Source organism: Podarcis melisellensis (assembly GCF_964234715.1).
Source record: "Podarcis melisellensis genome assembly, chromosome: 3".
Taxonomy (NCBI): Eukaryota; Metazoa; Chordata; class Lepidosauria; order Squamata; family Lacertidae; genus Podarcis; species Podarcis melisellensis.
The window spans coordinates 38,364,053-38,379,737 of record NC_138530.1 but is presented as its reverse complement, the minus strand read 5'-3'; the positions used below and the strand labels follow the sequence as shown (position 1 = coordinate 38,379,737).

The window sequence follows — 15,685 nt, the reverse complement described above, 5'->3', positions numbered from 1 at the left end:
GCAAAGTGTGGAATGGCAATCAGAGCTGCTGTTTAAGCTGAAATTGACACTGGTTTCCTGGAGAGCTGGAAGCAGCTCCGCTCTAAAAGGCAGGGGCTTTTAATTATCTGTAACCATCTAATGAAGGCAGTTCAGCCTCTTAAAATCTGCAGGCAGAAATGTTTTCTTATATCTGAAAAGATGAAGTAGTGAGAGAGACAATATATGAATCTGAATATGCAGAATTGTGAACCTAGGAGTGCAGCATTAAAAACATGGAACACGTCTGCACTGCAGTTTTGTTGGCTATATTCTGGTCTGGTGCAGTTCTGACTTACAGCACCTATGCCTCGCTAGATGTTGTAGAAAGATGCATGTACAGTAATTGTAGTGAAGACCCTCTTAAGGGTTGAAAAGCTGCTTTGTACAGGAGCTTAAGAACAGGGAAGTAGTGGGAAATGATGCAGTTAATTTTTTTGCCTGTTCGTTATTTTTCTCCAGAATCACACCATGGTGTGTGTGTGTGTGTGTGTGTGTGTGAGAGAGAGAGAGAGAGAGAGAGAGAGAGAGAGAGAGATGTATGCATGGGAGCTAGGAGGTTCAAATATATGTTTCAAAACCCAGTTTGCCAGGGTTAGCAAAAGGCAGTTTGTTGCAAGAGGTGAGGGACAAGATCTGTCCATTTAAGCCAACCAGCCTGGCAATTTAATACTGATTTCAACATTGGCAGCGAGTCCGTGTCCTTGACTGCCCTTGGTGGCAGTAGGCCAGCTTAGAGGGTGCAGGGCAGGCTCTGTCCACCAGTACCACTTGCCTGAGGCACCCACCTCACTCTTACCTAATGATAGGGCCGGCCTGTTTCAAACAACATCAATAGGCTGCAAGCTATACATGCCTGCATGGAAAATTCCAGAGGGATTAGGTGTGTGAGACTGTTGTAGCAAAAGCAGTTTCGGGACTACACATTTATGTGGCACGTGTTTGGCCCCCCAGAGTTGTGCACTCCAGGAATGCATCAGTCTAGAAGTAGAGAACACACATGATGCATCACATATATAAAGTCTGGGATTCACTGCTAGTCTCACTAGTTAAAAAGCATTTCTGTTTACCAGAGCAAAGGCAGATCTCTTCTTGAGACTCCGGAGTGCTGCTTCTAGTCATGGGTGAGAACACTAGAGTGGTGGCTGCAGCATCATCATGGGCAGGACCCTAGTTCCATAGTATAGTTTTGCAGAGTCGTCATTGTGTGGCCAGCCAGTGGCTTGTGTTAGGTTTATAGAATACTTCCCAGCTCTCTTGTTACCATTGTATTGCTATTCATGCTGCTTTTGGGGATTTGGGGTGGCTTTTTAAAGGATTAGACAAATTCATGGAGGATAAGGCTCTCAGTAACTACTAAGCGTAATAGCTATGCTCTCTGGTCTGGTGCACTCTGGTCCTCCTTGCAGGTTTCCCCATCAGCATGTGGTTAGCTAGTGTGAGAAGAGGATGTTGGCCTGGATTGGCCATTGACCTGATCCAGCAGGCACTTCTTTCTTTCTTTCTTTCTTTCTTTCTTTCTTTCTTTCTTTCTTTCTTTCTTTCTTTCTTTCTTTCTTTCTTTCTTTCTTTCTTTCTTTTTAAAAATAGTATTTTTTTGTTAATTTTCCAAATCTTAACAAGCGAATACAGTGACAAGTAACTTGGTGGTTGTCCCACTTAGAGAGTACAAGGTGCATCAAAGGGGTATGAAAGTTTGTGCAAAAGCACAGACCATGGCAAATCATAACGGCTTCAATCTACTAAGTCTTTCCAAAGTCCTCTGTTTGATTGAGGTGGTCTCCATATCTGGCCATCCCACTGCTTCTGTGTGAGGTGAATGGTTGCCAAGCTGCATAGAGGGATAATGGGTCTGATTTCCCCTTAGCATGTATTTGACGTGTCATTTTCCTCTGTTAGCACCACTGTCCAAACATAAGTATACCAAGAGTCAACAGATAATCCATCTGCAGAACGCAAACACCTGGCAAATTCTAAACACGCCACCACTATCGGAGCTATCAGCAATTCTTTATAACATAAAAGCTGGTTGGCTTCTTCTGTTATCCCTAACAGCACTAATGAAGTTGACGTGGTCATGTTTTGTGTTTTACATTAATTCCATTTCCGCAAATACACTGGTCCAAAAGGTGTGCGCGTTCTGACAGTGCCACTAGAGGTGCGGAAATGTAGTAACACCGCAGCCACTTCTTATGTTCTTACAGTTTAATTTCGGCGCAGGGCCTGCTTAGCAAGTGATGGTGCATATAAGCTAGGAGTCACCAAACATTTGGAGCCTGATGGCAAATTTGCAGGCACCACACACCCATCTCATCCTGTTTCCTTGGCTAAAACAGAATGCTTCTTTCAAGCCTAATTTCAGCAAGTGGAGGGGAACTGATGGACGCCAAGAAAAGGCAGGTACTGTACTGATAACCCCTAATGTAAAGCCTCTGAACCAAGTCTACATGGCTGTCCATAGTGTTGATTAACCTTGGAAACAAAGGGAGCCTGGCTCAATGCTCAAGCACATGTTTCACATGCAGAAGGTACCAAGCCCACCCCCTGCCTCACATCTCCAGTAAAAGATTAAGGAGTAGGTGAGGTGAAGGAACTGGAGCCTTATACCCTTGAGAGCTGCCATTGGTCCAAGGATGAACAAACAGGCCTATACCTTTCCTTCTCTGCTGGCAGCCCTCCTAGTTTTTGCATTAAGGATATAGGAGATTCCAGGTGAGATTCTGGCACCTCTCTTTTGAAATTCAATTGTGCTCACACCTCTTCCCTTCAGAAGCAGGGACTCCTGCATCAGGATTTCCAGAGTGTAAGAGAGGGCAAGAGGCTACAAGCTATCTGCACCCAAACAGGAAATGAAGGTCATGAGATGGCAAGAGGAGACTGCACTTTGTTAACACTTTGCTGCTAGGGTTTCTCCTGCTCCATTGATTCAGGCTGCCTCAGCCTATGCTGCTCCCCATTCAGCATCGGAGTCTCTGTTGAAGCCACTGCGTTCCAATGTACAGAGCTGGCTTCAACTAAAACAGCCCTTGGTCCAGCTCTAGCCTGATATCGTCCACTCCAACTGCTGTGTTTATTCTGCGTGGAAGGGAAAGCATTTTAAAAAGTGTGTGGCAACATTTATCTATAAGGAGATACAGGAAAGCTTCACCTATTGCATTTCTGCCTGCAATGCAGAGCTGTCATCAACGCCTAGGATGCCCTGCCCTAGGATGGGGGAGGCACTCTGCACCTGCTCAAGGACACTGCTTTGATTACTGATTCACACGTGCCAGATCAGAGTCCTGCTTTCAAATAAAAGCCTCTTCTAAGAAAGGTTCGCCAAGGGCGCCAGAGGATAAAAGCAAGTGCTGGGCGCGCTAGGACCTGGGGATGCTCAGCAGGCGCCCGAGCAGAAAAGTCTGGCCGGGACGAGCGAGCGAGCGAGCAGTCTGGTGGAAGGCGGCGAGTTTTCCGCGGGAGAGGCGGAGAAAGCGCTGGAGCCGGCGGCGAGGTGGCCGAGCCCTGGGCAACATGTAAGCGCGCGCGGTGGTGCCTCGGGGCTCCAGCTTGTGCTTCCTGCTTGCGTTTGGTTGAGCCGAGTTCCCTGCAGAGGGAACCTACAGGTTGTAAACACCCGGGGTGGGGGGAGAGAAAGAAGCCGAGGCGGGCGCCCTTCGTCCGGGGCTGGGGTAAGAGTCGTCCGCAGGGCTACCCGCTTCTCCCCGAAGGGCTCATTTCTGAACTGCGTCTGGGGGTGGGGGCGCCCTTTTTCCGGCTCCGACGCGCAAGGACGGATCTCGTTGGCGCACAGCCGCTGCTTCCAAAGTGGAGCCTGCTGGCGAGCCTTGGGCGCACGCCTGCTTGGCCGCGTCTGTCCCGGCACATGTCGTTCTTCTGAAAAGCAAGTAGGGCCGAGTGCTTTGGCGGGTGTGCCCGGAGGCACAGTTCCTCAGCAGCATGGAGAGATTAGCTCCCCTTTACGCACGCCCTGCTGTGTACTCGATCGCGGTGGATTTCCTACCCTTGTCACTACTTCGGGACATCCAGGGAGAAATAAATCTCTTATGTTAGCTGGTGCAAGGTGCGCGTGTCCTCCAAAGTGTATTGGTGCGAAATCGCCCAGAGGGCATAAAGCGTCTGCTAAATTCTTAACTGGATTTGGCTGCAGAAAGCTTAGAAATTGCCCTTTGAAGCCTCCCAAAGATAAACTAGCTGATGCTCAGGAAGCTACCGGTTGACCTGATGCCGTTTGCTTGCCCGTTTGATGCAGCAGCAACAGTGCTTGATTTTACCCCTTGGGTATGTGGAGTGGAATAAAACTGAGCTTCAGATACAATTGTGGTGTTAGGCGTAGCAGGTGTGTGGCAGGGAACCAGAGAGCTTGCCTGGAAGTTGCATGTAAATTGTTGACTGTGCTTCCTCCCTCAGGCTTTAATGCTGACTAAGTAATAGGACTTTGCCACTAATGTCTAGGCTAGGCTGCTTCTTTTTCTTTTTAAAGCCTGGAGGCGTGCCTAATGTTTGCTTTATCTTAGTCTAAACAAGGTTAAGAGTGTTGGGATATTCCATCAAGCAGGTGTAGAGCAGGCATCGGTCATCGTTTTGCTGTGTCCTTGGTGCTAAGTCTCCAGGGCTGGCTATGTGTACAGATCTCCAGGTTTTCAAGGTCACAGCTTTGAATACAAATCTGTGAAACACACGACCATTTCTGTTGCACGCTAGCAGAATGTCTCCATCCATTCTAATCCCCCCACCCCAATTTCCTTCTGTTGTTCTCTTTCCCCACTAGCCAGAGCTGTCCTAGGTCAACTGTGTTGGCATCTCAATGATGGAGCTGTGCCAGGTTTGGCCAATCGGCACAGGTGTTCGGAAGGGTTCCCAGGTTGCAATCCAGAGGTTGTGTAGATGATTTGTACTGTTTTTACAGGAGCAAAAGAGGAACCTGTTGTGGTTTCCCTTCTTCTGTTGCTCTCCTGATGCCTTTTGCCCATATGTTTCTGAACACCATTGCAGGAAACCATGGGAGGGGAGAGCGCTGTTTCCATCAGGTCCTTCTCATAGGCACTTGGTGGTCCACTGTGAAACCAGGATGCTGGACTGGGTGGGCCACTGGCCTGATCCAGCAGGACCCTTATGTTCATATTCTTCTTCCACAAAGTTGGCAAGGTTTCCTTTTGCTCTAAAAACTGTGTCTTCCCTTTGCATTTGACACCATTTTAAACAGAAGGGGTCTGTCACCATCACACTGAGCTCAGCTCAGAGTTCAATATGTAAATACATGTGGGTCACCAGTGGTAGCAAGGCAAAGGGAACTGCAGTTGCCGATGTACTGTGTGACCTTGGGAGGTGACTGGTGCTCTTTGCTGAAATTTCCCTCCTTACACCACCAGGGAGGCTACTGCCTTGCTGTGCAGGCTATGAGGCTCTGTTCAGGAGATGCAGAAGGTTGATTACTGTTAGGCGTCCCATTCCTCCTGAGCTTCCTGCCCTTCCAACTGCTATGCAGCTAATGTTGTGGGAGACCTGCCATCCTCTCAAGCTTAAGCTTGATTTCCGACAGCCGTGAAACAAATGATTGGTGGGGACAAGAACCATGACAACAATCTCTTGTGCGAACAATGGCTGTTTTCACACATGCAGTTTAAAGTGGCCAAAGTGCCCATTTGCAGGACAAATGCCTTTCCTGTTTTTCTCTTCCGCATGAAGAGTAACGTGAAGCATGAGCTTCTCTCATTCTCTTTTAAGCATCACATGTGAGATGCTGCTTATTTAACTATATAGACAGATATAGCTTAATACCATCTGTACAATTGGATTCAAAGTTTCTGAATTAGCAGGGAGAAATATACCGGTAGGTGGTTTTGCTGCATTTTGGTAGGTTGTGATTTGCTCAAGTGTGGAAGACCAGATTCCCACTAAAAGATGAAGGCTCCTTTATCTCAAGCAGATTCCAGGGCACTAGTCTTGAATCCTGCGGTCAATGCATAAGCAGGAAATTCCATTTTATGGGTGGCTTTTGGAGCAAGGCATCACTGAACGGGTGAATTTGTACAAGGGTAGGCAGTCCTTCAGAGCCTCTCATGCACTGGGGCTCAGGCACAGTTGCTGTGCTCATGCAATCGTCATGGTAACGTACAGCTGTAATCTGCCCCCCCCTCTCTGCAAGTCCTTCCTCTATGAGCTTATTCTAGCCTGGATAAAATAGCTTTTTGCATGAATACCGCAGCAAGGCAGTTCCTTGTGCTTCCAGCCCTGATCGGCTGATGATTGTGCTGGACAGCACCAGACACCTGTGGAGAAGTTAATGTTTCTTTATTGTCTAAAGCCAAATACCAAATACTGCAAATGCTGTCGCTTTGGCAGTTGTGAAAAGATCAAGCTGTCTTAATTCTCACTCTTTTAGCTACTGTTTTCTCTGTGAGGTGTGTTTTTTAAAAAAACACATACACAGGTAATTTCTTGCACAGCTTTTCAGATATCCATCCACTGATGTTTTCTCCAAAGGGGTGCAGCAATAATAATACATGCTTTTGACTAATCAAACCACTTTGCAAGAGCCTTGTAGGGTAGGCTAGTATTATTGTTTCCATTTTGCAGATTTCCAGCTGACTCTGGCTGAGGGTGGGTTGCTGTGAGTGCAGTTAAGAAGTGAATAGAGGACTGCTTGCTGATGGCTCAAACTCTTAAGTCACCGGATCCTAATTAGGTTTGGCCAGAGATGTGGATGTGATTGGATACGGCAGGCTGGCTGTCACCTTACTTCCCAAAATAGGTGGTAAATTCTAAGGCCAAACATACCTCTTAGGGCAATCTCAATTAATATCCAAAGGAAAATACATGCTGGTGGAAATTTAGGCAGGGCTTTGAGGCCTACCCATCATGGCTTCTCTGCTGGTACCAGTGGCGTACTGGAAAAGGGATGAAGCACCACCACTTATATCAAAGCAGCGGTGTTGATATCCTATGCTGGAGCACTATTTGCCAATCAAACCTGCAAGTTATTCCTGAGAGAGGAATCCATTACATGAGCTAAGCAAGGGGAAGGAGCAGGTTACATTGGCATGCAGGGCTAAGGATTAAGGTGTGGCTTCTGTTTTGAAAACTTTTGACCAACCAAAATGGCACAGAATCGTGAGCAAGCTTTCAAGTCCACCAGAACGCGTCATCAGGCTGAATGTTAAGCCAAGTGCATATGTGTGTGATTTAGAGAGAGAGAGAGAGAGAAGTTGACTTGGTATTGAAGCCATAATGCCTTCATAAGTCAAAAGTTTGTTTTTGTTGTGTAGGCTTAGAAGAGGTCTGGGAACCTGACATGGGGAACCGGAACTGCCTGCACTTCAGAATTTACTACTGCACACTATTTAACTTTTACCCTTTCTTTCAGCTCTTGCCTTTCTTAACACGTCCAATAGCAGGGATGTTTCTTATCAGCCTTATCCCCTTTTTGCTTTGCTAATCTGTCCCTGAAGTTCTTCTCTGTTTAATTCTCCCCATGCATCTTTCAGTGTAATTTCACTATCCTAGTAGCTTTCTGCTTTAAGGTTCTCGCCACATCAGTGCATCCATAACTCTCAGAACTGCCTTCAGGCATGTGACTCAGCGTGATTTTTGGCTGCTCAATCAGCTGCTATTTGAACTAGTCAAGTGATCCTTCCTTGAGGGGAGATCCCTACAGCTGAGGGTGAATTCCTGCCTGAGGAGAACACTACACGGCAATTAACATCTCTTCCGAATTTAAACCTCTATCAAGGAGCATGACAAATAATTATAACCTAACACTGGAAAAAGTTTTGCTGTTTTGCGAGTTGTGAGAGAGATTTCTGCTGTTCCCATTTTACAGAACTCTGGCTGAGGAATCATCCAGTGAACTCAGGCCTGGGCTGGGATCAGAATTCAAAGAATTTACTCACAAGGCCACAAAGAATTATTGTCATGGGCCTGCAGTTATGTCAAAAGGGTCTATAGCTCTCACCCCGTGCTCTTCAGCAAGAAAATGCCATCTCTAGAAATCCCTCCCACCAAAGGTTTTTCAGGGGCTTATATTGTTTTCTTTTCAGTGCCAAGCGCCAGACATTTTAAAATACATTCTTTCTGCCTTTTAAAGTTCAGATGTTAACTTGCACTATTTTAAAAAGGGTTTTATTTATATTCAAGTGAAATTCAGCAACAAATGTCAACGCAAGGTAAATAGAAAAGAAAGAGAGATGTAAAAACAATTCAAAAACACAAAGTTCCCAGGGAACAGGCACAGTGCCTTATTCATCATATTGTCTACACTGGTGTGAATAACATTTAAACCAACTTCTGCAATATCTCTTCTCTTATTGCTGTATGGCTGATTATTTAGCTTTTGTATTTTTGAAAACCGTGTCTAAAGAAAAAGAAATCCACCCAAGGAAACATTTTGGCAATGATACATAGAACAGCAGCAGAAATGGAAAGTGCAGAGGCCAAAGCTGGCATAAAAGCAGTTATAAAATAAATGTTTGTCCCAGTCACATTTCTCTAAAAGTGGTTGCTTTTTCTTTACTCTTTTAAGGGTCCAGTCTTCAAGTTATGTCTGCTGCAGAAGGTATGCTTCAGTCAATGGGATTACTTGGGAGATAAACTTGATTCATAATTTCTTTCTTAAAATGCTTGCCAAGACCTAAAATTACCAGCCTCATTCTCTCTCCCTGGATCTGCTCTTTAAAATCCTATAGCTGTGACCCCATATGGACAGACCCCATAGCTCAGCTTTGGTTATCTACATTCTGGTAACCTCTAGGCTGAATAACTTTGATGCATTATATGTGGGGCTACCTTTGACGATGGTTTGGAAACTACACCTAGTGAAGAATTAAGTGACCAGATTGCTGACTGGATGTACATAACGCCAATACTGTATTGGCCCAACTGCATTGGCTGCCAATTAGTTTCTAGGCTCAATTCAAAGTGCTGGTTTTGATAAAAGCCACTGGAGTGGGGTAGCATGTATTTTTTTTTATGCTATTCCTGGATGGACACTTCTTGTTGTTGTTGTTTAGTCATTTAGTCGTGTCCAACTCTTCATGACCCCATGGACCAGAGCACGCCAGGCACTCCTGTCTTCCACTGCCTCCCGCAGTTTGGTCCAACTCATGCTGGTAGCTTTGAGAACACTGTCCAACCATGTCATCCCCTTCACCTTGTGCCTTCAATCTTTCCCAACATCAGGGTCTTTTCTAGGGAGTCTTCTCTTCTTATGAGGTGGCCAAAGTATTGGAGCCCCAGCTTCACGATCTGTCCTAGTGAGTACTCAGCGCTGATTTCCTTCAGAATGGAGAGGTTCGATCATCTTGCAGTCCATGGGACTCTCAAGAGTCTCCTCCAGCACCATAATTCAAAAGCATCAATTCTTCAGCGATCAGCCTTCTTTATGGTCCAGCTCTCATTTCCATACATCACTACTGGGAAAACCATAGCTTTAACCATACAGACCTTTGCCAGCAAGGTGATGTCTCTGCTTTTTAAGATGCTGTCTAGGTTTGTTATCACTTCTCTCCCAAGAAGCAGGCATCTTTTAATTTCGTGACTGCTGTCACCATCTGCAGTGGTCATGGAGCTCAAGAAAATAAAATCTCTTGGACACTTTTAGTTAACAATTTTCTTCTATTTTCTGATATGTTTTTAACCTGGTAGTGTATGCCCCCCCCCAAAAGTAAGTTACTCTGAGACAAACTTTTTTTTGTAGTAAACAGATAAATGTAATAAATAACAATGATGACACAGTTGACGCCGACGTGGAAAGTACAGGCATATGGGCACTTCCCTGCGTATTTCCTCTGACAGGCCTTGCTTGCAGTTTCTCCTTGTGTGGGAGGACAAATCTGCTAAGTCATGCAAAAGGGAAATACAATGCTGTCACGTGCTGCTCCCGGGGCCATGCCAGGATTTGGCTTTGGGCACATCGTGGCAGACGCTTGGGGGGGGGGGGAAAGCACTGGCATGTCGGTGCATGCCAGAAGTTGAATCCTGTGGGCAGCAGCAGCAGCACACGTACGTGACAAGTGTGTGGCCAGCAGAAGCAGCTTGGACATTAGGCATAGGGAATGCTTCTCTTTACGTGCAGCATGTTCAGATGATGAGCCACCCTAAACGGGAGCCAAAGAGAACAGGGACAACGGGCCTGTGCTGTAACGTGGATGCCGTTGCCACGAGCAGATCTTGGGAGGTTTACCTTGGTGTTTTAAAAGTTTCTCCATTCTTTCGCCAGGCTATCGGAAGCACTTAATTCTATAAGCCATTTAATCCAGCCCCTCATGTGCCTCATGTGATGCCTTGATCCTTGCTGGGGAAATAGCGCAGTTCCTTTCTTTCTCCTCCATCCGACTGCAGCACCCCTTAGCAACAGAGAGTCCTGCTCTCCCATTTTAAAGGGTGGCAGAGCTTCCCAGGCTGCTCCAGCTAGGGTCAAAAAGTACTTTGTCTCTTTAACACCACCTCTCTGCTTTCCCTATGGATCAGATGTATAAACATTACACTGCCCTCCATAAAGCTGCCTGTTTTTTTTGGAAATGGGAAGCTACCGTAGTTTAAAGTTTCACGTATCTATCAGTTTACTTAAGCGCTGTGGCACAGCACATTTAGGATGCATGCAAAGCAGGCAGAGCGAGCTGGAGCAAAACACTTCTCCTGTGGAAAGCATGAGTGGCTCCTGAGACAGTAAAATAACCAGATCTCTGCTCCCAGCAGTAAAAAATTAAGATGGATCCAGTCATTTTAATGGCAAGGGGCGAGACAAAGGCATGCGTGCCTTTAATTCCTTGGCATAGGTTCAATGACTCCAGGAGGCAGGTTCACTAGAGAGACAGGGACTGGCCCAAGGTCACCCAGTGGCTGAGTGGAGATTTGAACCTGGGCTGGGCTGGTCCTGGTCTAGTTGCATTCTGACCATTGCATCACACAGGCTCTCCAATGAAAGACATGTTGCTGCCTTCGTTTTTTGTTTTATTTCAGAACAAAAATTCTGCACCACTAAAACACAGAGACACAACCCAATCCAAAGAAGTATCTAATAAATTTCACAGCACTTAATTTTAACTACTAAATAAAGTGCAGCAGTCAATAGTTGGAAATCGAAGGGCACTGCTCAAAGAAATGAATGAAATTTTTTCAGAATGACAGCCCTATATGATGATTTTAAAATTATCACCTCTCCAAATTATATATATTTTTAAGAAGGGAAACCACTTTACTATTAAACTGAGGGTGGTACACCTGTAGCCCTCTGTATGTTGGGGGACTACAGTTCCCACCACCTCTGACCATTAGTCATGCTGGCTGGGTTTCACGGGAGTTGGGAGTCAGATTGCACGAGAGCCAAATGTTCCCCATTACTGGTCTTCCACCTTATTCTGGCACTCTGAATGTCTGAATTACTGCATCAGTTTTTCCAACGGTAGTCCCTAGACTCTCCTTTCATACCCATTTTTAAAGAAGATGGCAAAGGATTGTTGTTGTTGTTGCTTAGTCATTTAGTCATGTCCGAATCTTCATGACCCCATAGACCAGAACACGCGAGGCACTCCTGTCGTCTGGTAAAGGATTACCCTTAGTCAAAAATGGTTGGATTTTGTTTTCCCCATTACTCCACATGTGATTTGCTATAATCTGTCCAGCATCGACTAGCAGATGCCTTACATTTAATCCTAATTGGAGTCAAGTGCCAGCATACTAAAAAATAAACTATTGAATTTGTGCACAAAATGATTTCATCAAATGTTTCATCAAAGGCTTTCTCTTTTACTAAGAGCTTACAGCTTAAATTCTGATTTTCCATGAGTACTGGTTTTTAACTTGCACTTGATGGAATACTGTGTAGACTTCACTCATGCACCCATTGCTAGCTCTTATGTAATATGATCAAATCAGAGGGTGGGGAATGAGCAGAGGGGAGGATGTGTAGGTCAGAGTTCTGAAAAATCTGCATGATCGCCATCTAGAAGATAAGTTTGTCACAAGCCATCTTACAGTTAATCAATGCTGATGTTTTTGTTGGTGGGCTGGGAACAGTGACACTGCAAGAGATTAAAACAGACCAATCAGGGAAGGCAGAGAGACTCAAGATGTTTTGGTGCTTGTGGCAGAAGATCCAAATGATACCCACAATGGGGGTGAAAATGCACCAGTAAATTACATAATGGATAGATTACTGTACATTGATCTACTGTGCTGCAAACAACAATGTGGAAAAGGCTCTCTTGATTATATTATGCTACTCTACTAGGAAGATGCATCTTGGGCCTGTTCATAGCACTGACTGCTAAAGAAGGAATTGCAGCTTGTGTGAAGGACTAAGCCAGGCCTCCTCAACCTTGGCCCTCCAGATGTTTTGAGACTATATTTCTTATCATCCCTGACCACTGCTAGCTAGGGATCATGGGAGCTGTAGGCCAAAAACATCTGGAGGGCGGAGGTTGAGGAAGCCTGGACTATTCAATTCCCTACTGAGCCAACTATTTATGGTTTTACTTTACTTTTTCTTTTTTTTTAAAGCAGTCCTGGAAAATTACCAGGCCTGCCCAAACCTGAGGCTTAACAGCCAAAGTTTAGCTTATTGCACCACATTTCTCCTCTCCCTGAAGAAACGGAACACTTTGTGTTAGGCAATCTGATGAAACGCAGAGTACATATTCTAAAGGACCACTTGAAATAAGTGAAGCTAATTGGTTTCTAACTTTAATGAGATAAAGAAAAATGAAACGATGCCATTTCTTAGAGGCCTGGACTTTGCTGCTTGGCTCCTTGCACATCCTATGAACAAAAGCAGGGCCAGCATCTTTATTTATTTATTAGTTATGTGGCTAGTTACATTTTAAAATATAAAAGTAAATGCCAGCATCAACAGTTGGCACCATTGGGCTTCTGCCGTTGGTCCACAGCCCAGCAGGGGACCCACTGGCAACAGCCCCCCTACCCCGGGGAACTCTTCCAGTTTGTTCACTCCAGGGCTGGTCCAGGACATTTTGCCGCTGCAGGCAATACAGAAGATGCTGCCCGCAGGCGCCCCTCCCCTGTGCTGAAGGTGACTGAGAAGCAAAAGGAAGGTGAAGAGGAGTGGGCAGCAGGCAGGTACAGAGGAGGTGGTGTCGGGGCTTGAGTCAGGTGTAGGTCAGCAACAAAAAACCCCATAAATCACCCGAGACCAGTGAAGTTAAATCTTCAATTAAGGAAACAAACCCACAGCTCAGGCCTTGGCAACTCTACTTGAAGTCTTGGCAACTCTACTTGAAGGTCTTGCCCCGATGACACAGTTGTGAGGACTGAAGGTCCCTGCCTTACCACCCCTCCTTAAGGCTCTTCCTTTCCTGGGTTTTCCCCCATGCAGTCTCAAACTGTGTCTGCGCACAAGTAATCTGTGTTCTGCTCATTTCATTTCTCTGCCACCAGGGGGGAGGGGAACTGGCCACAGCAGGAGGGGGAGACTCCCTGGATTCTTCAGCAGCCTCTTGACCCCCACCCTCTTCAGCCTCTGCCTCTGCCTCAGAGTCTGGACTGCACACTGCCACAGACTCCTCCTGCTCATGAAACCCTGTTGCCATTCCAGCTGCCAACACTTCCCCCTGCAGTCTTCTCTCCCTCTGACCACTCATTGTCATAGAATCTTAGAACTGGAAAAGACCCAAGGGTCATCTAGTCCAACCCCCCAAGATGCTGGAATCTCAGATAAAGCATCCACCACCAATCCCCTGGCTCTGAGTCTTCTTCCCCTGGGGGTTCGCTGGGTGGTTCCCCAGCTGGTGTCTCCCACCACTCCTCTGCAAACAGCTAGTCCATTACAGGTGGGTGGACATGAGAGAGGAGCCGAGCTCCTTAGAGGCCAGATCTGCCACCTAAGGCAACTGCTTCACCTTGTCTCTGTCAGGAGCTCGTCCTACTCTCGAGTAGGACCCTGGCAGAGACACATGCCCGACTGGCATGTTCTCTCCCTCCTGGTCGATCGTTTGCGAGCTTCAAAAGCTTTCTTCTGCCCAAACATCACAGTGAACAATGCCAAGAGACATCAGCACACAGGGATCCGCAGAGTCTTTGCAGCTCGCATAACAGACCTCAGCAAATCAGCGTTTTGGCTAATCTACTTTATTTACATATAAACACACATGGAGCACTGCAACATGGCTGCCTCCCTCTCTAGCATCAGACAGCAAAGAGAAAGGACAAAGGACAACAGTCCCACTTTATGGAACACAGTAACACAAACATCCTGTCTCCGTCACTTCCCACTTTGTGGAGTCAAAACATACACCGCCATGTGATAGACAACAATCCCATGACTGCAATCACGGAGCAGGAATTCTAACAGTCTCATGGGCTGGCTAGCTCTGGTTCACTGCCTCTCAAGCTGACCCAGACAACAGAGGTGGTGGGAAGAAGGAGCAATAGATGCCACTGCCTGCTTGCTCACTGGCTCTCTGCCTGGAAAAGAAGAGTGTGGTCATGGCAATGGGGAGGAGGAGAAGGTGGTGAGGATGGTAGTGAGAAGGGATTCTCACTGAGAGGGGTGGAGATGGCCTTGCCCTAGTTGGGTCTCCGCAATCTGGAGCTGAGCCTGAATTAAGACAAGCCTTTCAGTGAGCCAAGTACTAGGTTGTGCTATAGTAATACTTTTCACTTGTGAGCTGCTAAGAAGAGCTCTGCAGAAGCCTGCCATGGGCACAGCTTGTCCTTTCATACCATTTCACACAGCTGCCACTGACATCTGCCAGCTGGTCCTGCAAAATCCTGGCAGCCGAGGAGAGTTTATAGAGCAGGAGGACAAATCCCTGAATCCCCATCATTGTATCCTTCCCTGGATCATCTGGTCTAAGGATATATAATATAGACTGCATACCTGCTCCTGAAATCTCCCACTAGAATTGGACTACCCTGTAATAGGCGCATGTGGCGGGAGTCGTCGTCCCCCCCCCCCGCTTCTGGAAAGCTACTAATCTATTTTCAGCTGTTTTTAATTGCTCCTTAATTGAAAGTGAGCGGGCTGCTTTATGTTTGACTTTAATATATTATTGGCTGGCCTCGGGAAAGGTCAGTCTTTGAAGTGAGAGATCTGGCTTAATGCACAACTAGAGGTGAGGCTGAGTGAAGGCAGGGAGGTCAACACTAGGGGGAGCCAGAGCCAATGAATACTAGTCTTCACCCCACCCTTCCATTCTGAGCTCTATACAGACAAAACTGTGACACAGGTGGAAGAAGCTGACAGCCACCGCTGCCCCTTGGATTAGATCACAGGCAGCTGGGTCTGGCTGAGGTTGTGGGGCAAAGCCCCCTTCTCCCTCTACTGGTGAGGGTGGCTCTGTGGCACAAGACCCTTATCCTAAGCTCAGGACTCTACATTGGCGCTTTTTCTCCCTGCTGGTCTTTGGCCTCCACTTCATTTTATGGCTTAAGAGCTTGGCTAAAGTCCAACGGTGCTCCTTCACTGGAGACTGGCTCCACTTGCTAGCCAAGGAGCTGCTGCTCCTGTACAACAGCTTAATAGACCTGATGACCTTGGAGTCAGGACATGCCGTTTTCCTTGTTGAGCAGGTCTGTCGGCTCCCTGCTTTGCCAACACCCCAGGGCAGGGGACAGTAATGTAACCGGCCAAGTCTTTGATGGGCTCAAGGTGATCTAGGCTGGGGTGTCAAACTCAAATTGTTCAGAAGGCCACACTTCTCTTTTTGATACCTCA

The 15,685-nt window shown here is 46.5% G+C and overlaps 2 protein-coding genes across 2 annotated transcripts in view; both read left to right on the top strand.

The window, feature by feature from the left end:
- LOC309366804 (uncharacterized protein) overlaps positions 1-15,685 on the top strand; it is a 177,256-nt gene that overhangs the window by 46,145 nt on the left and 115,426 nt on the right. The window lies entirely within an intron of this gene.
- The window catches only part of SLC29A1 (solute carrier family 29 member 1 (Augustine blood group)), an 88,990-nt gene continuing 76,680 nt past the window's right edge, over positions 3,376-15,685 (top strand). The window contains exon 1 of the mRNA XM_081905671.1: positions 3,376-3,530. The gene's annotated coding sequence lies outside the window, so the exon portion shown is untranslated. The remainder of the gene's footprint in view (positions 3,531-15,685) is intronic.